Consider the following 12,962-nt stretch of genomic DNA (forward strand, 5'->3'; position numbering starts at 1 on the left):
TTAAGGGTAGCCAGGGCAGTCTGGTGCTCTCCCCTCATATCCTCGAGCCGAGCCCTAGAGCGGGATATGCTTCGGTGAAGAGCCAAGGCATCCTGCAGGACCAAAAGATAATAAGGCAACTACCTTAGAGAAAAACAAAAACAAACATGTGATGCATGTGAACAAGGAATACCAAGGCCAACTTACCGTGAGAGCCATCCCCAACGAAGACTCCATCACGTTCTCCGGGCTCCTTGTCTCGATCGCCCGCAGGTCCCTCTCGGCGGCATTGTAGTAATGGTCCACGGTGTAGCTCGCCGTCTCATAGACCGTCCCCCGAAAGACGTCGGGGATCTTCTCCAGAGCCCGGGGGTTCACCGGGACGCGCACCTCGGAGGTTGTGGTTGACAAGGTCCCGGGGGGCACCTCCGTTTCCCGAACAGGGGCGGGAGCTCGCGGGGGAGGCGGGGAATCTTCATTGCAGGAGGGGGTGGAGGCACTTTCTCCTGAGTTTCCGGAGCCTGGTTTTTCCCCTTCACCGGGGACTTGGAGGTACTCCCGATGGCCTTCTTCACCAGCCGGAGCTTTTTCACCATGGGCCCGAAGGCCCCAGAGGCAGGGTTCCCCCCAGGGAACATAGCTCGCAAATCGTTGCTCTCGGGCTGAGACATCTCCTCTGATAAAGCAAAGGCAAAGTATTAATATACAAGTAAAAATATTTATGCAAGACAACAAAAGTAAAAGGGAAAACAGATCTCAAGTATATATTGAAAGGGATCCTACCCTCCGAGCTAGAGGAGGAATCTATGGTCACGACCACCGGCCTCAGAGCTGGAGCGGGGGAATCTAAGATAACGACTTTGCAGTGGCCCTATCTAAGTCCCTAAACATTTAAGGATTACCTTGCCCGGAGGGACCGGCTGCTGCTCTGGACCAGGCCCTCTCCACGTCCGTTTCTTGGGCGACCTCCAGCGCCCGCTTCCGCCGCACGAGGGGCACCTCGTCCTCCTCGTCATCTTCTTCTCCCGTGGCCTCCTCCTCGGGGATGGGCACCATCTCGCAGGCTGGAGGGAGGCCCCGCGGTCTCCTCAAGGCCAAAGTCTGGCCTGGGGAGATTAGCTTGCACACTAGCATCGTCTCGTCTGACACGAGCTGGCGATAGTCCTTTTCGTTGGGGGGCAGCCCCGCCAATGTCTCATATTAACCCTCGAGGGTCACAGACTTGGCCGTCCTCGCGAAAATGGCTGCATGATTGTTTCTAAGTCAGGAACTAATAAAGGAAGCTAATCAATAATCAACTTACGAGCTAAGAGCAAAGGGTACTTACGAGGGCGGTTGAAATAGTGATGTTCGCAATTGCGAAACCCCTTGGACATGAAGAACTGGTCTTTAAAGTCGTTGGGGTGGCTGGGCAGCTCGATGATCGCAGCCGTGTTTAGAAAACGGGTCAGATAGTAGAACTCGTCGCCTCGCCCCCTCTGCTCCGGGCTGGCCTTGAGGCAGAAAAAGTAAAGGTTGTCCGCCGGCGTGGGGACCTCCCATTCCTGCTTCAGGAATAAGTATCTCAACCCCGCTAACAAACGATATGAGTTAGGGGGAGCGGGAAATGATCCAGCTTCACGTAATTAAGAAAATCCGCGAAGTACTGGTCTAGCGGAAGGAAGGCCCCAGCCTTGAAGTGCTCGTCGCTCCAGGCCGTGTATTCCTCATCGAGCAACGCATAGCTCCGCTCGCCTTCTAGGGGAGGTCGGGCATTTAGGTCATCCTTCCCAATCTCAATATTGTGGGAAAGGAATATCTTATTCACTTTCCCCTGGTTGGTGATCTTCGAGACGATCCTCTCGACCTCGAAGAAGGCGTCGAGCCCCACCTCGAGCTCCTGCTCCACGGTTGGACCGAAAATGGGGATTGGAGAGTCTGTGACCACCTCCTTTCCTTTGGCTTGCTGAGAAGACGAGCTGCCAGCAGTCCTCTTCGAGGCGTTCTTCTTTGGTCCCATCTGGTCGCCTAACGAACAAAAGAAGAAAATTTAGAAAAGGCGACCTAAGCATAGGAAAGAATCTGACGCGAAGTGCTTCCTTTACACGGGCTAAGGTAATCTCAGCCCATGGAGAGTGAGACCACGTGGTTCTATGAACACGCGCCTGTGCTCCCAACAGATCCCTGATTACTCGGAATCCGTGTGTTAGGAGGGTCAGAATAAAAAAGTTTTCCTTGGAAGGAAAGTTTCAGTAGGAAAACAGTGCAAAACTGTCTGCGAAGCGTGCCCCCTAAGCTACCCAGTTTTTGCACCCTAAAAGCTGGTTATTTCAAACAGGCATACAAAATTTCTACCCAGAAAATTTCCCCAGAAAGTGTACCCTTTGAGTCGTACTCCTAAATGGTTTTTTCTAAGGTCGATGCCCTGGAATAAAAACCTACGCCTATCATACCCACAAAAACCAACAGGATACTGCATGCGGCTACAGAAACAGTTTACCTAAGCAATAGCAAAAAGGAAAGTTAAAGCATGCATAAGCGGAGAACTTATAGAAGGTTTTACTGTGAGGAGGCTAAAAGGGTCGTCTGGGTTGGAGTCTTGTTGAAACTGCTGGTGCCAAAGCCTCAAGGGAGCTCTCGCGTCTGAGCTTCTGGAACGCTAGGAACTGTAACCGGAAGAAAGGGAGGGTTTTTTGAGACTAAAAAGAAAGGAGAAAATAAGAAAATTTCCACATGAACGGGTGGCCCATGCGTAAGGTGGCCACCCCTTTTATATACGTAAGAGGCCAAGTGAGGAGGGCCGTTGGATTGCCTTGATGTAGGATACGAGGATCTCTACTCGAAAGGTGAAACAACGGCCGAGTATAGGCTAGGCCATTTAATGCGATTCTCGGAAGACGTACCGTCACCAACCACGATGCTCCACGTACTCGACGCCTGCGTAATGAGCGGAATGTGAAGGGTCCACAAGGAAGCCTAAAAGCCCCAACTGTGACCCCGGATGACGTCATGTGTCACGAGCAGGGGCTTGGGGGGCAAATGTATGCCCTAATTCTCCACGGGCTATTAGCGAGCTGAGGTATGGCATAATTATATCAGCCACGTGGATGCCACGTACCCGGAGCTACTGTTGCCAGCTCCCACCTCTTTAGCTCGAGGTAACCAAAGGCTTACTAAGGGTACTGAGGAGTCGGGTCAGAAGTATAGACACCGCGGGTTAAGAAGTCATCCAGCTCGAGGTGCGAGCTTGAGTTGGAAGTTGTGACCCTTTATAAAGTCAACCACGCAATGTAAACGTGCATATATCAGACATCACGTGTCTGATATATCCCTGAATTCTAGGACACGTAGCATAAACGTGCGTGTTCAGGCACCCACAACTGGGTTGGGCTGTGCGGCCCATTATCCCCCTTACCTATTGACTAGACCACACTTCATTTGTCAGGTTTTAGGAATTAATCATGAATGTCCCATAAGTGACATGATGGGTAAGAAGGTCACATGATGGCCCCCCTTTTTCCAACCCCCAGGTGCCCTCTCCTATAAATATGGAGACCCTGGGAGTTGGCAAAAGGTTGGATTCTATTGTGTAAAGAAATACCCTGGAGAGAATACCAGAAATATAGCAATAATATTGGCTGGTCGAGTAGAAGGATTTTAACATTTGAACCACCTAAAAAAGTATTCGTATCACCATTTTATTTTAAGATCATTCATCTGTTACGTTTCGTTATTTAGCACTGATCCCATTCGCTTATTCTATTAATTACCTGTTGGCGAAGAACCGCGTCAACACTAACCACTCAGAATTGAGATTGAATTGACCTATGGTCAACTATATGATATGACTAGAATAGATAATAATGGTATGTTTACTTATCTTATCAACTGTCAATATCGGTCCTGTCCGATGTAACAAATACATCTGATCTTATCTACTTTGCTAATGTTCTGGAAAGAACATAACACTGTAATGTGTAAGTAGATCATATCGTAGATTGGCAAGTCAATGTAAATCCGGTGTACTGACTAATCTTAGGACTAACTTATTTTGAACATATAACCATATTTATATTCCACTGTGATGACGTCACTATAAATAAGATTAGCTATATGCTCAGGATTTAATAGAAGTTTATATTAAACAAATAATCATGAAAATAAAACATGTGAGCAAAGTGATTGACCAAGTCAAAAAAATGATTTCTATTCTTTTAATGATAATCAAATGAGATTACAAAGAATTTGGGTTTAATTAGGGCATAAAACCCCAACATTTTTAGCCATAGAATCTCTTGTTCTTGCTCTGTTTTCATTGGAGTTTCAGTTTGGTTTTTAAGTTGGAAAGTTGAGAATTCAATGAGAGTTTTTGCAAGGGATGCTTGGGTTATGATGCCTAGGTTGTATGTAGATGATATTTGGGTTCAACTGGGGGTTTAAATGATGTTGGGAAGCTTTTGGTTTGGGTTAGAAATGGTGGAGTCGAAGGGAGAAGTTTCTGGGCATTTTCAGGATGAGTGTAGCGCTATAGCCCCCACTAGGGGGCGCTACAGCACTACTCAAGGAAAGGAGCATGCTGACTTGAGCGCTGGGGAGCTAGTGGGGTAGCGCTGGGCGCTACCCTATTCCATCAGAATCCCGTTTTGTGTGTTTTTAAGGGTTTTTGGCTCGGGGTTTTAATCCTTAAGGCTCGGGATCAAATCTACTCACCGTTTGGGTACAATTCGGGGTCCCGAGAGTGAGGTTTAGGTTAAGATCCTATTATTGTTGATTTTCATATATGGAGGTTATAATTGGTTATGATTAGGTAACCGCTAAGGAATCAAAAAGGTCGATCGTTCTCAAGGGTCGTTCTTGTTCTAATTCTCGCTCGAACCAGAGGTAAGAAAACTGCACCTTGTGTATATGACATGCATGGCTATTCTTGATACATGTTGGATGTTTAAATGTGATGCATGTGATGCACGAGAACACATGTGATTAGGGCATGCCATGAATATTGAATATTGATGTTTACCGAGATTTTTGGAAACTATATTAATGAATATTAGGTAAGACTAATGATATGGAATTTAGAATTAAAACAGGATACGTGGTTGGGGCATTAATGAGCCTTAGTCCACGAGTCATTTGTATTAGAGCTTGGAAAGTCTTTTTCAATGGAGTTTCTCTCTGTGTTTTGATAGAATAACTGTATATATGCCCCAGAGAGATCCCTTCTCCAGTGCTCTGCCACCTGTATTTATAGGCTCACAGGAGCACGGGGCTTGGGGCGGGTATGACTCGGGCCTGTCAAGGATAAATATCCTAGGCTTCTCTAATGGAAGCCCAATACAAAGGATAAAACTACAAAAGATTGAGAGACTGAAGCCCACTGGGGCGGCCCAAAGCCTATGCTCCGCCCGACAAAATAGGGCTTTTGGTCTGGACATTCCGAGTTACGAGGCAGATTCAAGAGACAAGATCGGTCAGTGCACTGGCATCGCAGATCTGAACCAGTGGCGTGCAATCCCGAGGTGGCCTTTTCCGCAGGTGAAAAGTGGGGACAGCTCCAACGCGTCGTGGGGTGGCTTCAGGGTCATGGATGCCTTTTCCTGCCAACCTGGAGGGCATGACCCGGGTTCGTTTACCTCTGTCCCTCTTCATTTACAACAGGCCCGGACCGTTTACCAGGCTCCCGGATCGTTTTGCGCATACCTCGACCGTATCCCCAACTGGCCATACGTCTCCCCGGCGACTGTCACGGATCATCTTCCTGGACACCATCCGGGTCCGAAACCACACTTGGGCCATCGTCCTTGGTTACTCCCATACTACGCGGGCCTGGGCTGGGCCCATATCCAATCGCCCAGACCATGGGCCTGGACCATCGTCCCGGGCCCACGACAGGAAATGGGGATAACAATTGAATATGATATTGATCAGAGCTTAAGTCTCTATGTTTATGCATGATCCTAATTGTGCTAGCAATTTTTAAGTAAGCATGTTGAATGCCCTATATTCGGATATTTAACATGTGATATATGCTTGGTAGCAATGCTTACTTATGTATGGCATTGACTATTCAAAATCGGCATTGGTCGCGTTTTACTGACCTGAGAGTCAGAAACGGCATGAGCGTCATGAACGCAAAGCCGATGAAAGATTAGATCTAATCGATATCAGCGTTGAATGACTCTAGGAGCATTAATGTTGGACCGACCCGAAAGTCGATGAAAATTATAAGCGCTTGACTAGTTTAGGACTAGTTACTCAGGGCCAGTGCCAAAGGCCTAGATGACTGTTTTGTCACATGGCTAAGGGAGTGGAATCCCATGTTAGTGACCCTGTGGTCACTCGATAGGTTTATTTTGGTGACTATTTCATCAAATACCTATCCTATTTAATCTAGTGAAAGGATTACTTATCTACTCGGTAGGTTTTTACTGGTGACTATTTCACCAGATACTTATCTTGTTAAAGCTAGTGAAAGGATCACTTATTTATAAAGGGAACGGAACCCACCTTAGTGACTCTTACAACTGTCACTCTTCTATTTAGGGATATAAGCCCAGCATGGTTACCGGAACCACCAGTGTTAAATCACTTATCTGATTAGGATTGACTTGATAATCATCCACTCAGGAGGGCAGGATTCCTTATCCTGGATACCCATCATTACGTGAACTTATTTTCTGCTTGAATAGGGCTATATTTGCTAGGCATGCGCCTTATGATTTGATGACATGTTATTACTGTTCATGTGCATATTAAGTTTTCTTACTGGGCTTCGGCTCACGGTTGCTATGTGGTGCAGGTAAAGGCAAAAGAAAGTTTGACCATCTTTGAGTTGGAGAGCTTAGGTGACGATGTGTACATATGCGGCTGCTCGACCACCACGGCTGAGGGTTGAAAGAGGAACTAGGGTTAAACCCTGTTTTGCCGCTTAGATCGACTGATTGTAAATGTTTTCTTGTAATGAACCTTTAAATTATATTTTTGGGATCTCAATGTATACAGTAAACGTTCTAATGAAACGTTACATCTTAATCGAAATTTTTAATCCCTAAACCGCTAACCATACTTAGTTACACGATTTTGGCCAAATGACTCGGTTAGCGAGTTTAGCACTATTTAAAATGCGCACCGTAACGATCCCTGGAGTTTAGGGCGTTACAACAACTGAGTACTACAAAAAGAACTAATCTTCTAACAGAAAGCCTAGGAAAGAGAACAGAACTAACAACTGTAACTAATGCAGTTACAAGACAGTTACAGAGGTGTCTTAATAGCCCCCCTCAAACTCATGGTTGAGAGAGCTCAACAGTGAGTTTGCCACAAAGAACAGAGAACTTTGAGCTGGAAATGGCCTTTGTAAAGCAATCTGCAATTTGATCAAATGCTGGTACATGTTGAACTTCCACTTGTTTGCTTGCAACCTTTTCCTGAACAAAGTATAAGTCAAGCTCGATATGCTTAGTCCTAGCATGAAGAACCAAATTAGCAGTTAGCATTATTGTGCTGAGGTTATCACACTAGACCACAAGAGGATGAAGCATGCCAATTTTGAGTTCACTGAGCAAGGATTGAACCCAAGTGAGTTCAGATGTGATAGTTGCAAGACTTCGAAACTCTGCTTCTCTAGAAGACCTCGAAATAGTTTGCTATTTTTTTTTATTTTCGGGCAATCAAATCAGTACCAAAGAAGATACAAAAGCCACTTGTGGACCTTCTATCATCAGGATCAGCAGCCCATTCCACATCACAGAATCCAACAAGATCAAGAGAGGGAGACTTTTGTAAGTGCAGACCATAGTCAATAGTGTCAAAGAGATACCTTAGGATTCGTTTCACTGTTGTCCAATGACTTTGTAAGGGATTTTGCATGAATTGGCAGGCCTTATTTACACTGTATGAAATTTCTGGCCGCGTGATAGTGAGGTACTGGAGGGCCCTTTTATGGAGTGATAGTATTAAGGACTTTCAACAGGGTCATTGTTGTAAGCAGATAATCGAAGGCATACATTCATTGGAGTAGAGTGTGGCTTTTCAAACTGAAGCTTTGTTCTTGCAAGTAAGTCTTTGAGGTACGTGGCTTGAGAGAGATGCATCCCAGTAGCTGTGTGAATTACTTCAATGCCAAGAAAAAAATGAAACTCGCCCAAATCTTTCAAAGAAAAGTTCTTGTTGAGAGCTGCAATAAGTGAGGCAGTGTATGAAGTAGAGTTGTCTGTTATAAGTATATCGTCAACATATACTAACACAATGGCGAAATGATTATTGGCAGCTCGAGTAAACATGGAATGGTCAGCTTTGGAAGCAATAAAACCAAGAGAGAGTAGAGCGGAAGCTAGTTTTTCAAACCAGGCCCTAGGTGCCTGCTTTAGACCATAATGGCTTTGTGAAGCTTACATACTCCAGTAGGGTGTTTGGCATCTTCGAAACTAGGCGGCTGCTACATAAAGACATCTTTCATGAGGTCCCCATTGAGAAATGTATTGTTAACATCTAGCTGATGCACAGTCCATCCTCTTGACAAGGCAAGTGTGAGCACAACTTTGAATGTTATTGGATTTACAACATGACTGAAGGTCTCTGAAAAAATTAAATCCTGGTTGTTGGTGATACCCTTTTGCTACCAGTCGTGCCTTATACTTGTTTAGAGTGCCATAAGGATTTTCTTTAACTTTAAAAATTCACTTACATCCTACTGGTTGTCTACCTTCGGGAAGAGTGACAAGAGACCATGTTTTGTTGGTGATGAGGGCTTAAAATTCTGCATGCATAGCTACTGTCTAGTTGGCATCTTTGAGTGCTTCTTTGGGTGAAGTGGGAACCAATGTACAGAGGAACACCTTTGGTTTATGAATCCCAGTTTTGGATCATGTTTGCATAGCATGAATGTTTACTGGAGCTAGGACAATGGCAGGTGGAGCAATGGGTGTCTCGATAACTGGTGCATAAGCCATATTTGTACCTACAACATCAACAACAAACTGAGCAGCCAAAGGGTTAGAATCAACACTTGGAGATGATGGATCAGAAGTGGATATTCATGATGTTGATTGAGTGTGGTTTCTGAAATGGAATGAGAAGGGACATGATGAGAGATGATGACTGAGATGACAAGTTTTGAGATGAAGATGACTCGGTTGATGTGGGAATGCGAAGAATCGGTGGAGAAGCTGAAGGAATGACAACATGAGTGGTAGATAGTACTCGGGCTGAAGCTTTTTGAGTGGAATTTGGTGAAAAAGGAAGGAATGTTCATCAAATCTAACATCCCTAGACAAATATATTCGACCTTCTTGACTTAGGCATTTATAACCTTTGTGAACAAGGTTGTAACCAAGAAATGTACACTTAGTGGATCTGAATTGAAGTTTGTTTTTGTTGTAAGGTCTCAAGTTTGGATAGCATGCATAGCTAAACACTTTTAAGGTGTTATAATCAGGTGCCCTGTGAAAAATAATTTCAAATGGTGAGAGAGAGAGTTAAGAGTGGGTGTAGGTAATCGGTTGATAAGATAAGCTACAGTTCTAAAGGCTTCATCCAAAAATTTGAGAGGCATGGAAGCATGTGCAAGTAGAGACAAACCACATTCAACCAAATGTCTATGTTTTCTTGCTACAATACCATTTTGTTCATGTGTGTGAGGACATGATAGTTTATGCAAAATGCAATTGGCTTGTAAAAACTTATCAAAGGCTTTAAATTCACCACCACCATGAGATTGGATGGCTTTAATTTGTGTGTCAAATTGTTTTTCTACTTGGGTTTTGAAGACTAAAAAAGTTTAAAAAGCTTCAGATTTGGATCTTAAGAGGTACAACCAAGTATGTCTACTATATGCTTCAATAAAGCTAATGTAGTAGGAGTAGCCACAAGATGATTGATTTGATGAGGGGCCCCATAGGTCTATATGTATGAGCTACAGTGGTTTAGTATAGACAGTTTCAGAATTAGAAAAAGGTAATTTATGAGACTTTCCAAGACAGCAAGCATGACAAAACTCAGGCATTTTTATTGATTGAATGAATATTTCATTTCTATAGTATGGACTTTACAATTTTTGAAGATGGATGGCCTAAATGACCATGCCAAATCTGAAATAAAGATGAGTTGTAGAAACATAAACAAAGGCTTGAGTTGGGCACGACTGTGGAGTTGAGACAGAAAGGTACTAGAGGAGTAGGGATGGTAGTTGTCAGACTTGGAAAGGAAGACTTGAGATCAATTTGAGAGTGATCTAAGACATATAGAACACGATCAAAAGTCCCAGTAAGAAGAGTCTTCTTAGTAGTTTGATCCTTCACAAAACAAGAATCATCATTGAATTCAAAGAAAATATTACTATCTTTTGAAAATTAAGAAACACTAAGTATGTTTTTGGTAATGGAAGGTACATGTAAAACATTATGGAGAATAAGAGATTGAGATTGAGATGGGGGAAGAGAAGTGGAAGAGTCAACATGACGAATATCCAAACCTGTTCCATTACCAACAAGAATCTACTCCTGTCCTTGGTAGTCAGACCCATTGTGAACATTGTGGACATCAGGCGTGAGGTGATTTGTAGCTCCTGAATTGGGGTACCAATTATGATCTGCAACAATGTCAGGGGTTGCAACAAGAGCTTGCATAAATGTGCTTGAAGAAGCACTAGTACCTAGAGAAGTGTTAGAAGTACCATAATAATATTTATCAAATCTGTAGAAACACTGAAGAACAGTATGTCCCTGTTTTAGGAAGAATTAGCACATCGGTTTACTAGGCCAAGAAGAATTAGACCAACGGCCACCACAATTGTTGGGTCTTCCACCTCTATTGAGGTATCCACCATGAGAATCACCATCAAAAGAACCATGTGAGTGGGCACCCTGAATTTTTTGTTGGTATCCTCCATTATAGCCACCACGAAATTGATTGTAGCCACCTCTAGAGTATCCGAAGGAGCGATGGGCAAGATTGTTAGCGGCAAGATTGGGCTCGCTAACCACAATATCAAGATCTTGAGTGCTTTTGTCGATTCGAGCGTCCTGGGCCATGAGAAGAGCTTTGATTTCAGCTACAGTGTAGTCCTCGCCCTGAGTGTTGACGGAAGTGATGAAGACTTTGAACTCTTTTCCCAAACCATTGAAGATGGCTTCAATGTGTTCAGAGGGGGTGATTTTGTGACCGATTGAATTCAAGAGATCAACAAGATTCTTGATCTTGAGAAGGTATTGATTGATTGAAAGGGAATTTTTCTTTGTACTTTGCAGTTGTGTTTTAAATTGAATAATTTTGGCTCTAGTTTGAGCTGTGTAAAATTCTTGAAGAGCAGCCCAAAGAGTAGCAGAGGTGTCATTTCCTACCATTCGAGTGAGGATTGGCTCAGTCATGGACGAAAGCAGCCAGGAAAGAAGTAGTTGATCTTGAGCTTCCCAATCTTGATAGGTAGACGAAATCTTATTAAGGGCGCCATCTACAGTGGAGGCATATTTCTCTGGAGTAGAATCTTCATCAAAGTAACTTGTGAGACGATGTCCTTTGACTGTGGAAAGAACTTGATGCTTTCATGTAAGGAATTTATTGTCATCGAGTTTAATGGAGAGTGCATGCTTGAAATTGACTGTAGTTTTTGAGGTGGAAGCTTGAGCAGCCATGGCGACAAGAAGATGAAGAAGAGAGACAAAGGTTCGGCTTAGAAGCGTTAGTTCTCTGGTACCATATTAAGACTTGTAAAACAAAATGAATTGAATGAAGAAAATTATCATTACTTGCTAACAAATGAGTACATATGAGTATATATACAAGTGAGCAATTGAGTACTACAGAAAGAACTAATCTTCTAACAGAAAGCCAAGGACAGAGAAGAGAACTAACAGTTGTAACTAATGCAGTTACAAGATAGTTACAGAGGTGTCCTAACATATGGGTAAGTAAATATTTCTCAAATATAATGATGTTTCTTTCACTTAAGACACTGAATACTGCATTTCGAACAAATCTCGACAAGATTTTTGGGTTTTTTTTCGATTTTTTTTAGATTTGAAACTTTGAAATCTGTAGAAAATCAACTTTTCTTGATGGTGCTCGATGCCAGCTCGATGGGGCCTTCAAAATCATGATTTTCATGAAAAAATCGACTTCGCTCGATGATGGCTCGATGGTGCTTGATGCGATTCTTGCAAGAGACGTAATTTTCACTCAGAAGTCTGTTTAGGGTGATTTTTTTTTTTAAATTTGGGTATTTTTTTTAAGATCTACATGTTTGAAATGCGTATATACATATTTGGGAAGTTTAAAGCTTGAAACCATCGGGCAACCATCGATTAAAGTCGTTTTTTTGCATATTTCAGAGTTTCAGATCTAAAGAAAAAAAAAAACTAAAAAATTATGCCCAGATCGATGGTGCTCGATGCCAGCTCGATGAGGTCTTCAAAATCAAGATTTTTGTTGGTTTTTTTCTAGAATATGAAAATCTAAAAATAATTAAAGAAAGAGATATTTTATGAGTTTGAAAATCTTATACGCTTTAATCAGATCACTACTATTTAAATAGAGCTAAAACATAACAAAATATTTTAAAATATTTCCTAATATCAAGCATGTCTAACAAAGAAACTAACAACATAAAGACTTGGTCTATTGACCAATTATTTGAATAATTCAAACTAAAATACTAAGGCACTTAAAATCTACCACTCCCTCCTTGCCTTAGTATTGTTTATTAACATTTCAAATCTAACAAAATATTTATGTCATCATTAAAATAAGAGATCATAATCTTAATGTTGTTTGGTAATTGCCTTTGCCTCTTCGTGTTGTTGTGACTTGAAAATTCATTCTATGTGTCCAAGCTTTCCATATTTTTGCACTTGATATCAGGTCTCCACTAGCACTTACTTTGTGGACGATTTGTTTTCTTGCAGTATGGGCATGTTGGATATTCATTTGTGTTGTGGTTGTAGTTGTGGTTGTGGTTGTAGTTGGCCTCCTCCTTTTGCTTTTTCTTTGAGAGCTCCCTCCATCACTTCTTC

The sequence above is a fragment of the Humulus lupulus genome, chromosome 3 (assembly GCF_963169125.1).
Source record: "Humulus lupulus chromosome 3, drHumLupu1.1, whole genome shotgun sequence".
NCBI lineage: Eukaryota > Viridiplantae > Streptophyta > Magnoliopsida > Rosales > Cannabaceae > Humulus > Humulus lupulus.